Genomic DNA, 10,679 nt, shown 5'->3' with positions numbered 1-10,679 from the left:
TGTCAGCTCTTGCTCCATGTGCTCACCAGGGCCAGCTTTGAAGTGGCTGGGATTTGAAATGGTAGGAGCTTCTGGTCAGGATGGCAGAACAGACAGTCCCCAGAGTCACTCTCTCCCACAAATCAACCAATTTACAACTATTAGATAGCAATGACAGCCAAGCTGGCGCTGCTAGAGCTCAGGGAAAGAGGAGAGACCTACAGAATGCATGAAGGCAGGAGGAGCCACGATGAGAGAAATATGTTATTTTGTAAACCTCCTGGTAACCATAACACAAACACTTATAAAAGACATACTAAAAATTAATAGCAGGAAATCAAAATATACTGCTAGAGAAAATCACTCAACCACAAAAGAAGACAACAAGACCAGAAAAAAGGGTCTATAAAACAACCAGAAAAAAAGTAACAAAATGGCATTAACAAGTCCCTATATATCAATAATAACTCTAAATATTAATGGATTAAATGACACAATTAAAAGACACAGAGTGGCTCAATGAATTATAAAACCAACAATATGCTGTCTACAAGAAACTTACTTCATGTATAAAGACACACACTGTCTTAAAGTGAAGGGATGGAAAAAGATATTTCAGGCAAATGGAATCCAAAAAAGAGCAGGAATGGCTATACTTAGATAAAGCAGACTTCAAGCCAAGGAAAGTAAAAAAAGATAAAGAAGGTCATTATATGGTAATAAAGAGATCAATTCAACAAGAGGATATAACAATTCTAAATATATATGCATGCAACTACAGAGCACCCAGTTATATAAAGCAATTACTATTAGACCTAACAGGAGAGACTGACTCTAACACAATAATAGTTGAATTTAACAACCCACTTTGAGCAAAGGACAGATCATCTAGACAGAAAATTAACCAAGAAATATCAGAATTAATCTCTACCATAGGCCGAATTGACCTAACAAACATTTCTAGAACATTTCATCCAACAGCTATAGATACACATTGTTCTTAGTAGCACCCAGAACATTGTCTAGAATAGACCATATGTCAGCTCACAGAACAAGTCCCAACAAATTTAAACAAATCAAAATTATATTAGCTATCTCATCTGATCACAATTGAGTAAAACTAGAAATCAACACCAAAGAAGACACTAGAAATCATACAGATACATGGAAATTAAACAACATGCTTCTAAACAATTAATGGGTCAAAGAAGAAATCAAAAAGGAAACAAATAAAAGTGAAAACACAACATACTGTAACTAATGAAATATAAAGCAGTTCTATGAGGGAATTTCATAGCATTAAGTGCTTACATCAAAAAGGAAGAAACACTTGGTTTAAGCATCCTAACATTACACCTCAGCAACTAGAAAAACAAGAACAAACCAAAGTCAATGTCAGTAGAAGGAGAGAAATAATAAAGATCAGAGATTAGGGTAGAAATAAATGAATTAGAGATTAAAAAAATACAAAAGATTAATGAAACAAAGAGTTGGCATTTTTGAAAAGATGAAGGAAATTGATAAACCTCTAAGTACTCTAACCAAAAAAATTAAAAAAAAAAAAACCCAAAAAACAAAAAACAAAAAAAAAAAAGAGAGAGAAGACTCAAATAAAAACAGAAATGAAAAAGGAAACATTACGACTAATACCACAGAAATGCAAAGGATCATAAGAAGCTACTATGAACAACTGTGTGGGAACACATGAAAACCTAGTAGAAATGCATAAATTCCTGGACACATACAACTTACCAAGGCTGAATCATGAAGAACTAGATAACCTAAACAAACCAATAACAAGTAAGGAGATTGAAGCAGTAATAAAAAGTCTGCCAACAAAGAAAACCCAAGGCCAGATGGCTTCACTGCTGAATTGTACCAAAGATTTAAAGAAGAACTAATACGAATTCTTCCTAAAATCTTCTGAAAAACTGAAGAAGAGAGAATATTTCCAAACTCATTCTATGAGACAAGCATTTACCCTCATACCAAAACTGAAAAAAGGCACAACAAAAAAAATAAAACTACAGAGTAATACCCTAATAATCACACATGGGAAAATCCTTAACAAAATTCTAGCAAACCTAGTCCAACAACACATTAAAAAGGTCATTTACCATGATCAAGTGGTATTCATTCCAGGGATGCAGTGATGGTTCAACATATGCAAATCAATAAATGAGATACATCACATCAACAGAATGAAGGAAAAATGACCCATATGATTGTTTAAATAGATGCAGGAAACTCATTTGATAAAATACACCACCCCTTCAGGATAAAAACACTCAACAAATTAGGTATAGAAGGAAGGTACCTCAACAAAATAAAGACCATATATCACAAACTCACAGGTAATATCATACTGAATGCACACAAATTGAAGGCTTTTCCTCTAAGATCTAGAATAAGACAAGGATGCCCACTTTCTCACTCTTATTCAACACAGTACTGGAAATTCTATCCAGTGCAATAAGTCAAGAGAAAGCAATAAAGAGCATCCAAATTGGAAAGGAGGAAGTCAAACTATCCTTATTTGCAGATGAAATGATTGTATACGTAGAAAATCCTAAAAGATCCACCAAAAATTACTAGAACTAATAAATACATTCAGTACAGTGGCAGGATAAAAAATCAACAAGCAAAAGTCAATAACATTCCTATACAGCAATAACAAAAAGCTGAAGAAGAAATTGAGAAAGTAATCCCATTCATAGCTAATAAAAAAATGAAATACCTAGGAATAAATTTAACCAAGGAGCTGAAAGACCTCTCTCTACAATGAAAACTACAAAACAGTGGTGAAAGAAATTGAAGAGGACACAAATAAATGGAAAGATATCCCATGTTAGTGGGTTGGAAGAATTAACATTATCAACATGTCCATATTACCCAAAGCAGGATACAGATTCAACACAATCCCTATCAAAACACCAATGACATTCTTCACAGAAATAAAAAATTTGATCTTAAAATTTGTGTGGCACCACAAAAGACCCTGTATAGCTAAAGCAATCTTGAATAAAAAGAACAAAGTTGGAGGCATCATACTGCCTGACTTTGAAATATGCTATAAAGCTATAGTAACCAAAACAGCATGGTACTGCCATAAAAATAGACAAATAGATCCATGGAACAGAATAGGGAGCCCAGAAATAAACCTGCCCACCAACTGCCAACTGATTTTCAACAAAGGTGTTAAAAATGTACAGTGGGGAATGGACAACCTCTTCGATAAAAGGTGCTGGGAAAACTGAATATCTACATGCAGAAGATTGAAACTAGACCCCTATACACAAATACACCATACACAAAAATCAACTCAAAATGGATCAAAGACCTAAATTTAAGACCCAGAACTGTGAAACTACTAGAAGAAAACCCAGGGAAAATGCTACACCAAATGGGAGTGGGCAGTACTTTTTTAGACAAGACTGCAAAGGCACAGGCAACTAAAGTGAAAACAGACAAATGGATTACATCAAACTAAAAAGCTTCTGCACAGCAAGGGTGACAATCAACAAAGTGAAAAAACAACCTACAGAATGGGAGAAAGTGTTTGCAAACTACACATCAGAAAAAGGGCTAATATCTAGACTATATGAAGAACTCAAATAACTCTACAGCAAAAAAACAAATAACTCAACTAAAAATTGGGCAAAGAACCTGAACAAACATTTCTGTAAAGACATGCAAACGACCAACAGGCACATGAAAAAATGCTCAACATCACTAATCATCAGGGAAATGTAAATTAAAACTACAATGAGATATCATCTCACTCCATTTAGAATGGCTGTTATGACCAAGACAGAAAACAAATGCTGGCAAGGATGTGGAGGAAAAGGAACTCTCCTATATGGTTGGTGGGAGTGTAAACTGGTACAGCCATTATGGAAAACAACATGGAGTTTCCTCAGAGAATTAAAAATGACCAGCAATCCTATGACCTAGCAATCTCACTACTGGATATATAGCCTTCCAAAATAAAATTGATATGTCAAAAAGACACCTGCACTCCCATGTTCATTGCAATACTACTCACAATAGTCAAGAGATGGAATCAATGCAAATGCCCATGAACAGTGAATGAATAAAAATACTGTTGTATTTATACACAACGGAATACTATTCAGTTATTAAAAAACAGTATAATCCTATCATTTGCCTCAACATGGATGAAATTGGAAACTATTACGTTAAGTGCAGTAAGTCAGGTGCAGAATGATAAATACTGCATAATATCACTCATATATTAAATTTTTTAAAAAAGTGATTCTTATAGAAAAAGGCAGTAGAATGATGGTTTCCAGAGGCTGGGGTAGGTGGGGAGGGTAAGTGGTGGAATAATGGGTACTAAGCTTTGCTATCTATCCTAAGTGAATCATTGTGTAGTATATGCATGTACTGAGACAACATACTGTACCCCACAGATATATACAAGTAAATGTTAAAACACAGGAAAAAAAAAAAAAAAAAAAGAAGAAGAAGCCTGGCTGGTTAATTTAATTGGTTAGAGCATGGTGTTATAACACCAAGGTCAAAGTTTCAGATCTCCATCCTAGCCAGCTGCCAAAAAAAATTTCCAAATCAAAAAAATTGCTAGATTCGTTTCCATAGAAATTAAAACAAAACATTTAAATATATGTATAAAATGAAACACAATAAAACTTAACAGAAAAACAGCTTGCATAAAATATGAGTGCCAGACATAATATATAAAGAATTTGAATTTACAAGACAAACATCAAGCCCAGTAGTAAATGAACTAAGGCTATAAACAGATAAACCACATAAGCAAAAATGTAAATAGCAAAAAAAGTTATAAAAAAAGCTATTGTCCCTAGACATCAAAGCAACATTTTATTACCATTAAACACCTATGAATTTGCCCATATTGAAGAACATCCAAACAAAACAAATAAGTACAATGTTGACACAGTTGTGATCAAACAAGCTTTTTGGAAAGCATTAAAAACAGTATCTATCAATAGCCAAAAGTAAGTCCATCTGTTCATTGAGTAATTACTATTGGGAATTTTTTCTAAGCAAATAATGTAACGGAAAAATAAAACTATGTTCATAAACGAATACATGTTCACTGTAATTTTATTTATAATATTAAAAATTGGAAACAACCTCAATTATCATAATAGGCAATGGTAAATTAAATAACGTTATGTTAATTTGGTGGATGGCTATTTTTATTATGCATCTAATGTAGACAGATTAGACTTTCTGAAAACTGATAAAAATGAGGTTAATTAGGTGTACTTCAGTGGGTTTACAAAATCCTACATTTATTAAAAGTAATACTTCATGCTTATGTGAAAAAAATTGTTATTAGATGATTAATTTAAGTGGTCTAGGGTGGGCCTTAGGGGTTGGTGGCCAGATGAACTAGCTGCCTTCAAACTGTAACCTAAATATAGTTTTGATAAATGAACATGAAAACAATGTTTTCATGTGCTAGAGTATATAAATCTAAAGGAATTTATAAACACTTTACATACATCTACATAATCTACATGTATCCTATTATACTATTAATATAATGCCTATCAAATAGTGATCAGAGACAGATAATGAGTAAAACATAAAAAGGGTGCTATAACCATAAAGGGGGTGCAATTAACTGTAATTGAAGGCAATTAGCTGTATTCCATATGGTTGGTGCAGAATCTCATCTATCCAAATGAGATAAAAAGTAGAAAATAAAATTTGCACAAAGGTGAAATTTGAAACATACCCAAGGAATATGTTTTAGGAGGTGCAAAACTGCATGCCAGCTAAAATCACGTTTTTGGTTTTCCCTGCTGATATGGTAAGCGACACTGGTTTGCAAAAGGATCAAAGATCTGATCTCATGTTCTGGTTCCCAAATTCAGATAAGTTACTCAGATTTGTAGCTGTATCTTAGTTTTCAATCTTTATCCAAAGAACTTGGAACTGCTGAAGATAGTAATTTTCACTCTTTAGTTGGATAAGTGATTTTGCAAACCCATATAGATATAGAAATAAAATAGAGAAATGGAATAGTATTCAGCTATTAAAAAATGATATCCTATCAGTTGCAGCAACATGGATGGAACAGGAAACCATCATGTTAAGTGAAGTAGGTCAGGCACAGAAAGACAAATACTGCATGATACCACTCATATGTGGAATATAAAAAAGAAAAAAGAACAGTGGTTCTTATAAAAGTAGAAAGTAGAATAATAGTTACCAGAGGCCAGGAGGGGAGGGGGGTAGGAGAGAGGAGAAGTGTTAGACTAATAGGTACAAAGCTATGCCATCTATCCCAAGTGAATCATTGTGCATTATAAACACGCATGTATTGAAACGGCAAACTGTATGTATTAGTCCATTTTGTGTTGCTATAACAGAAATACCTGAGACTAGGTAATTTATACAGAACAGAGTTTTATTTGGCTTACGATTCTGGGACAGCTACATCTGAAGTTTATTTGGCTTACAATTCTGGCATGGGCCTCAGGATGCTTCTACTCATGGTGGAAAGTGGCAGGCAGCCAGTGGGTACAAGCAGATCACATGGCCAGAGGAAGCAAGAGAGAGAGAGGGGGGAGAGGACAGGGTCTTTTAAGCAACCAGCTCTCGTGGGAACTAACAGAGCAAGAACTCACTTATTAATCCCCCAATCTAGGGAGAGCATTAATCCATTCATGAGGGATCCACCCTGATGATTCAATCAGTTTCCAACACTCCACATTGGGGATCAAACTTCCACATGAGTTTTGGAGGGGACAACACATCCAAACTCCATTACTGTACCTCACAAATATGTATAAGTAAATGTTAAAATAATTAAAAAAAAAGAATACAGAGATAATGAAATAATCTATAGAAAGTATTAATACTGTGGTAGTCAGTTTATGTGGAATATGCTTTAAATCACAATGATAATTTATGCTTCTCATATGTAGTGTTTGAAATGTACAAGAGAAGACATGTTAGGGAATGTCTGACATGTCAGAGGATTTAATTGTTTGTTTTGTATTTTTAAATTAGAAATGCCTGATTGATACTCATAACAAACTTGATATGCATTAGGAAATGAAATTAGTTAAGTCTATAAACAGGGTTTGAATGTTTACTAAAGTTGTAAATTCAATCTGTTATATTTTAAAAAGCTGCTAAAGAACTTGTAATGATTGCTTTAGTTTGTAAATTGGCTTTATCAGGAATGTGGTGAGTTTGAGAAAATGAAAAACATTAAACTTTTATATGTAGGTTAAAATGTTTAAGGAAATTTAGTGAACCAAGTTTTGTAGTGGGTGCTAGCTCATCTGTTAAACTTACTAGTTTATTAATTAAAAATTAATCAAAAAGTAAATTAAAGTGATTGTGTTTATTCTTATAAAAATTATATAATTCAAAAATCAACTAGCAAGAATTATAAGTTGAACTCAAAATTTTAAGAAAAATTCAGTGTTCTAACTAACCACAATAATAAATTATATCTTTAGACAGTTCTAAGTGGTTCATTTTGCATATAAAAGCCCTCCCTCGGACATTAAAAAATTAAATGACATATTAAGCCCAATGACAATTATCAATTAAACATGACAACATGACAAACTTATAAGTCACTCTGGAAAAGCCATTTTGTTCTACCATTTTTTCTGTTGTTGCTGTTTTCTGTGGCTGGATGGTATAGGGACTGAACCCTAGACCAAGTAAGCTACCTGTCCATCCCCCCATTTGCATTTAAATGATGACATTTCTTGCATTTTAAATAAGTATTTAATAAAAATATTATTTTTAATATAAAAATTTGTAAGATAAAGGTGTAAGAAACAAACAAGCGTTACCAATAACCTGCCAAAAGATAACCAATACTAATATTTTGGTGTATTAACTCTGTCTTTTTATATGTTTTAGGTATGAATTAAAGTAAATTAGTAACCTATTCTATGTATCGTACATACAGTTTTTTATATGTTGCTTTTTAAATTTTAACTTTTTTTTACTATGGCAGTGTGTGCAGATTTTCCATATCAAGAAGAGAGCCCGTAGGCCTGGGCAACTTTTTTTTTTTTCTCCAGAATTAATGATTTACTTTTAATATTTTTACAAGTATCTTTAAGTTGGTGCCCAGTGGCATTTAACAAGGTTTTTGTATTCAGTGTAAAAAAAATTAGAACATAAACTGACACAAAGTAATGAATATAATTCCTCTATGCCATGCAGAAAAAAAGTAAACTTTTTACACATCATCATTCCTAAGTAATTAAAATCCAAACTGTTCCCATATTTTGCCTCATTGTCATTTTTGGCAAAATATTCAAAACAGCCATGAAGTAGGATACAACTCTCCACTTATGGTCTTCATTTTTGCAAAATAAGTGTGTTTAGTAAAACAAATCTGCACTGTGCCTGATTTATGCTAAATAATTACAAATAAGCAGAAATATTATCACTTTATGGACTAATCTACTCCCAAAGCTTTGAGTTGTCCTTCAATCTATTCATGGGAGATTATAGCCTTTGAAGTAGAGGCAGATGGTTAGCTTTGAGCAGCTATTGGACCTTTGGCCATCTTTCCAGAGATTTCGATTCCAATTTGATCAAGATCTAGATTCACAATATCCCGGCTTTCTTCGTCTTCATCATCAGAGCCATCAAAGATGTCATCAGTTGTGTCACTGATCATTTCTTTAGTCATTTCCATTTTCATGTTTTCCTTCTGGAAATCTTGCATTGATTGTAATATCTTTTGTGGATCCATCTTCTTGTTAACTGCCTGCATGGGTTTTGCTGTGGTAGACATTGCTCCGGCCGTATTCATCTGAGGATTCATCACTTTTGTTTGTGGTGACTTTTGAGCTTACAGCAGAAGTTCTTGTTTTCTGGTTCCGTAGACATAAAAGCTCTTTAGCTAAAACCCTGCAAGCTTCTTTATTACCAGTCTTGGCTATTTTCTTAATTTCTAATTCCAGCTGTTTTTTGTGTTTCTCTAAAGCTCCCTCATCTCTGATTATAGACCTCCGTGAACCTCTTAACTCTCGATTCTGTTCCTTTGTTAACATCGTCCCTGGTTTTCTTCTTGAAGAAGGACGCCATGGTTAGGGACCGTGCCCCAAACTGGGAAAGGACAGGAAGGAAAGGACAGGCCCTTGGAGGGCTCGGGGTGGCGGAGGAACTCCTTGGTGACTTTTGATGCTGTGTAATGGGGGGAGCATGGGATTTGATGTTAGACTGAAAGGAAGTTAAATTCCGATGTCATTGTTTACTAGCAGGGAGAACTTTGGACAGGCTTATCACCCTCTAGCCTCCACTTACATCCTGTGAAGTGCAAATGATCCTTACTACTTAATTTACTTGTTAGGGAAATGAGGTTATCTATATCTAAAGTATATAGGACAGCATCTGATAGTAATAGTTATAGTAATAATTATTTTTATGCTAAGAATCCTGGAGATTGGTTTCCGTAGTGAATTTTGATTAAATCTGTGATCTGAAGTGCCTCTGAGGCTGAGTAATCTCAGAAACATGGAAGAATTGTTTGTTCCCTCAGTTCTACGTGCAAATAGTTAGACCTGGGGCTGGCGGGTTAGTTCAGTTGGTTGGAGCTTCGTGTTGATAAAACCAAAGTTCAGGGTTGCAGCCTTGTAACAGCTGACCCCCACCCCCGCCCCACCAAAAAAAAAAAAAAAAAAAAGCTATTGGGTGATTGGCAGCAAAGTTAGGAGTGGGCTACAATAGCTACACCAGGAGTGTGCAGGGCACATCATGGTAAGAAATTTAAAACCAAGAATCAAGCCAAAGAAAAATAATGCTCAGTCAGGGTAACAACACATGAATTTATATAAAAGTATTTGTTCTAATCGCTTTTATGCATAGTCAGAGACAGGTAATTAAAAATGACAAAAACGGGTACTTTGGAACAGGTATTGTGGAAAGCTCAGCAGGCATTGAGGACCCTGGAGAGTTGTAGTTATGAAGGAAAAAAACTAATATGGTGGCCTTCAATTTTCAATAGGAAAATTGGAAGCTGTATTTGTGTGAGTCCAATTAGTGCAGACAGTCCCATTTTGTCAAATTGCAGAATTATAAGTCAGTTTTTGAAAATAAGTTATTTATGTAGTGCTAACAATTGTCCTTATCTCACTGTGGTTGGAAACACCCTTTCCATGAATGTTTCTTCTCAGAAGAGAAGCGTTTCACTTTATGTATGGGACATCCTGTCTTTTTAAGAGAAAAGGGAGGCTCACAAAAAGACCTCCTAGAAATGATCAGGAGAAGCTGACTTATTCTCCAGTAAACATACTGATTTGCCAGTACTCACAGCCACCACCTTAGCTTAGAAACTCTCCTGTGCGTTACCTGAGGCTGCACTCATTGCCAAACTTCTCTGACAAGCTCTTTAGTCTTACTTATCACTGTACTGATATTCAGTGTCAGAACATTGTGGATTGTGCTGGAAACACTATGTAATTACATGGGCTTTCTGTGCTCAAAGTTACCTCACCTATTTCATCACTATTCTTTTCTAACAGGGGAAAAGAAACCCAAGATATAAGACATCCATGGGAAATTGACACCACAGATACTGGAGAACCGACAACACTATATTAAACTTCAAAATGAAAGAAGGATCTTGATGGCAAATGCTCTTGCTTCCACTCTCAAAGGTCAACAGGTAACATCCCGGAAACTAGAGTGATTTTTCAATTGAT

At 34.5% G+C, this 10,679-nt stretch overlaps 1 pseudogene; it reads right to left on the bottom strand.

Moving 5' to 3' along the window:
- Positions 1-8,428: 8,428 nt before the first annotated feature.
- On the bottom strand, positions 8,429-9,063 carry LOC134381304 (charged multivesicular body protein 2b-like; annotated as a pseudogene).
- Between the last annotated feature and the right edge of the window lie 1,616 nt (positions 9,064-10,679).

This window comes from Cynocephalus volans, chromosome 6, assembly GCF_027409185.1.
Source record: "Cynocephalus volans isolate mCynVol1 chromosome 6, mCynVol1.pri, whole genome shotgun sequence".
Lineage (NCBI taxonomy): Eukaryota > Metazoa > Chordata > Mammalia > Dermoptera > Cynocephalidae > Cynocephalus > Cynocephalus volans.
Note: the sequence above shows the minus strand (reverse complement) of the source record. Positions and strands in the feature narration are given on the sequence as shown.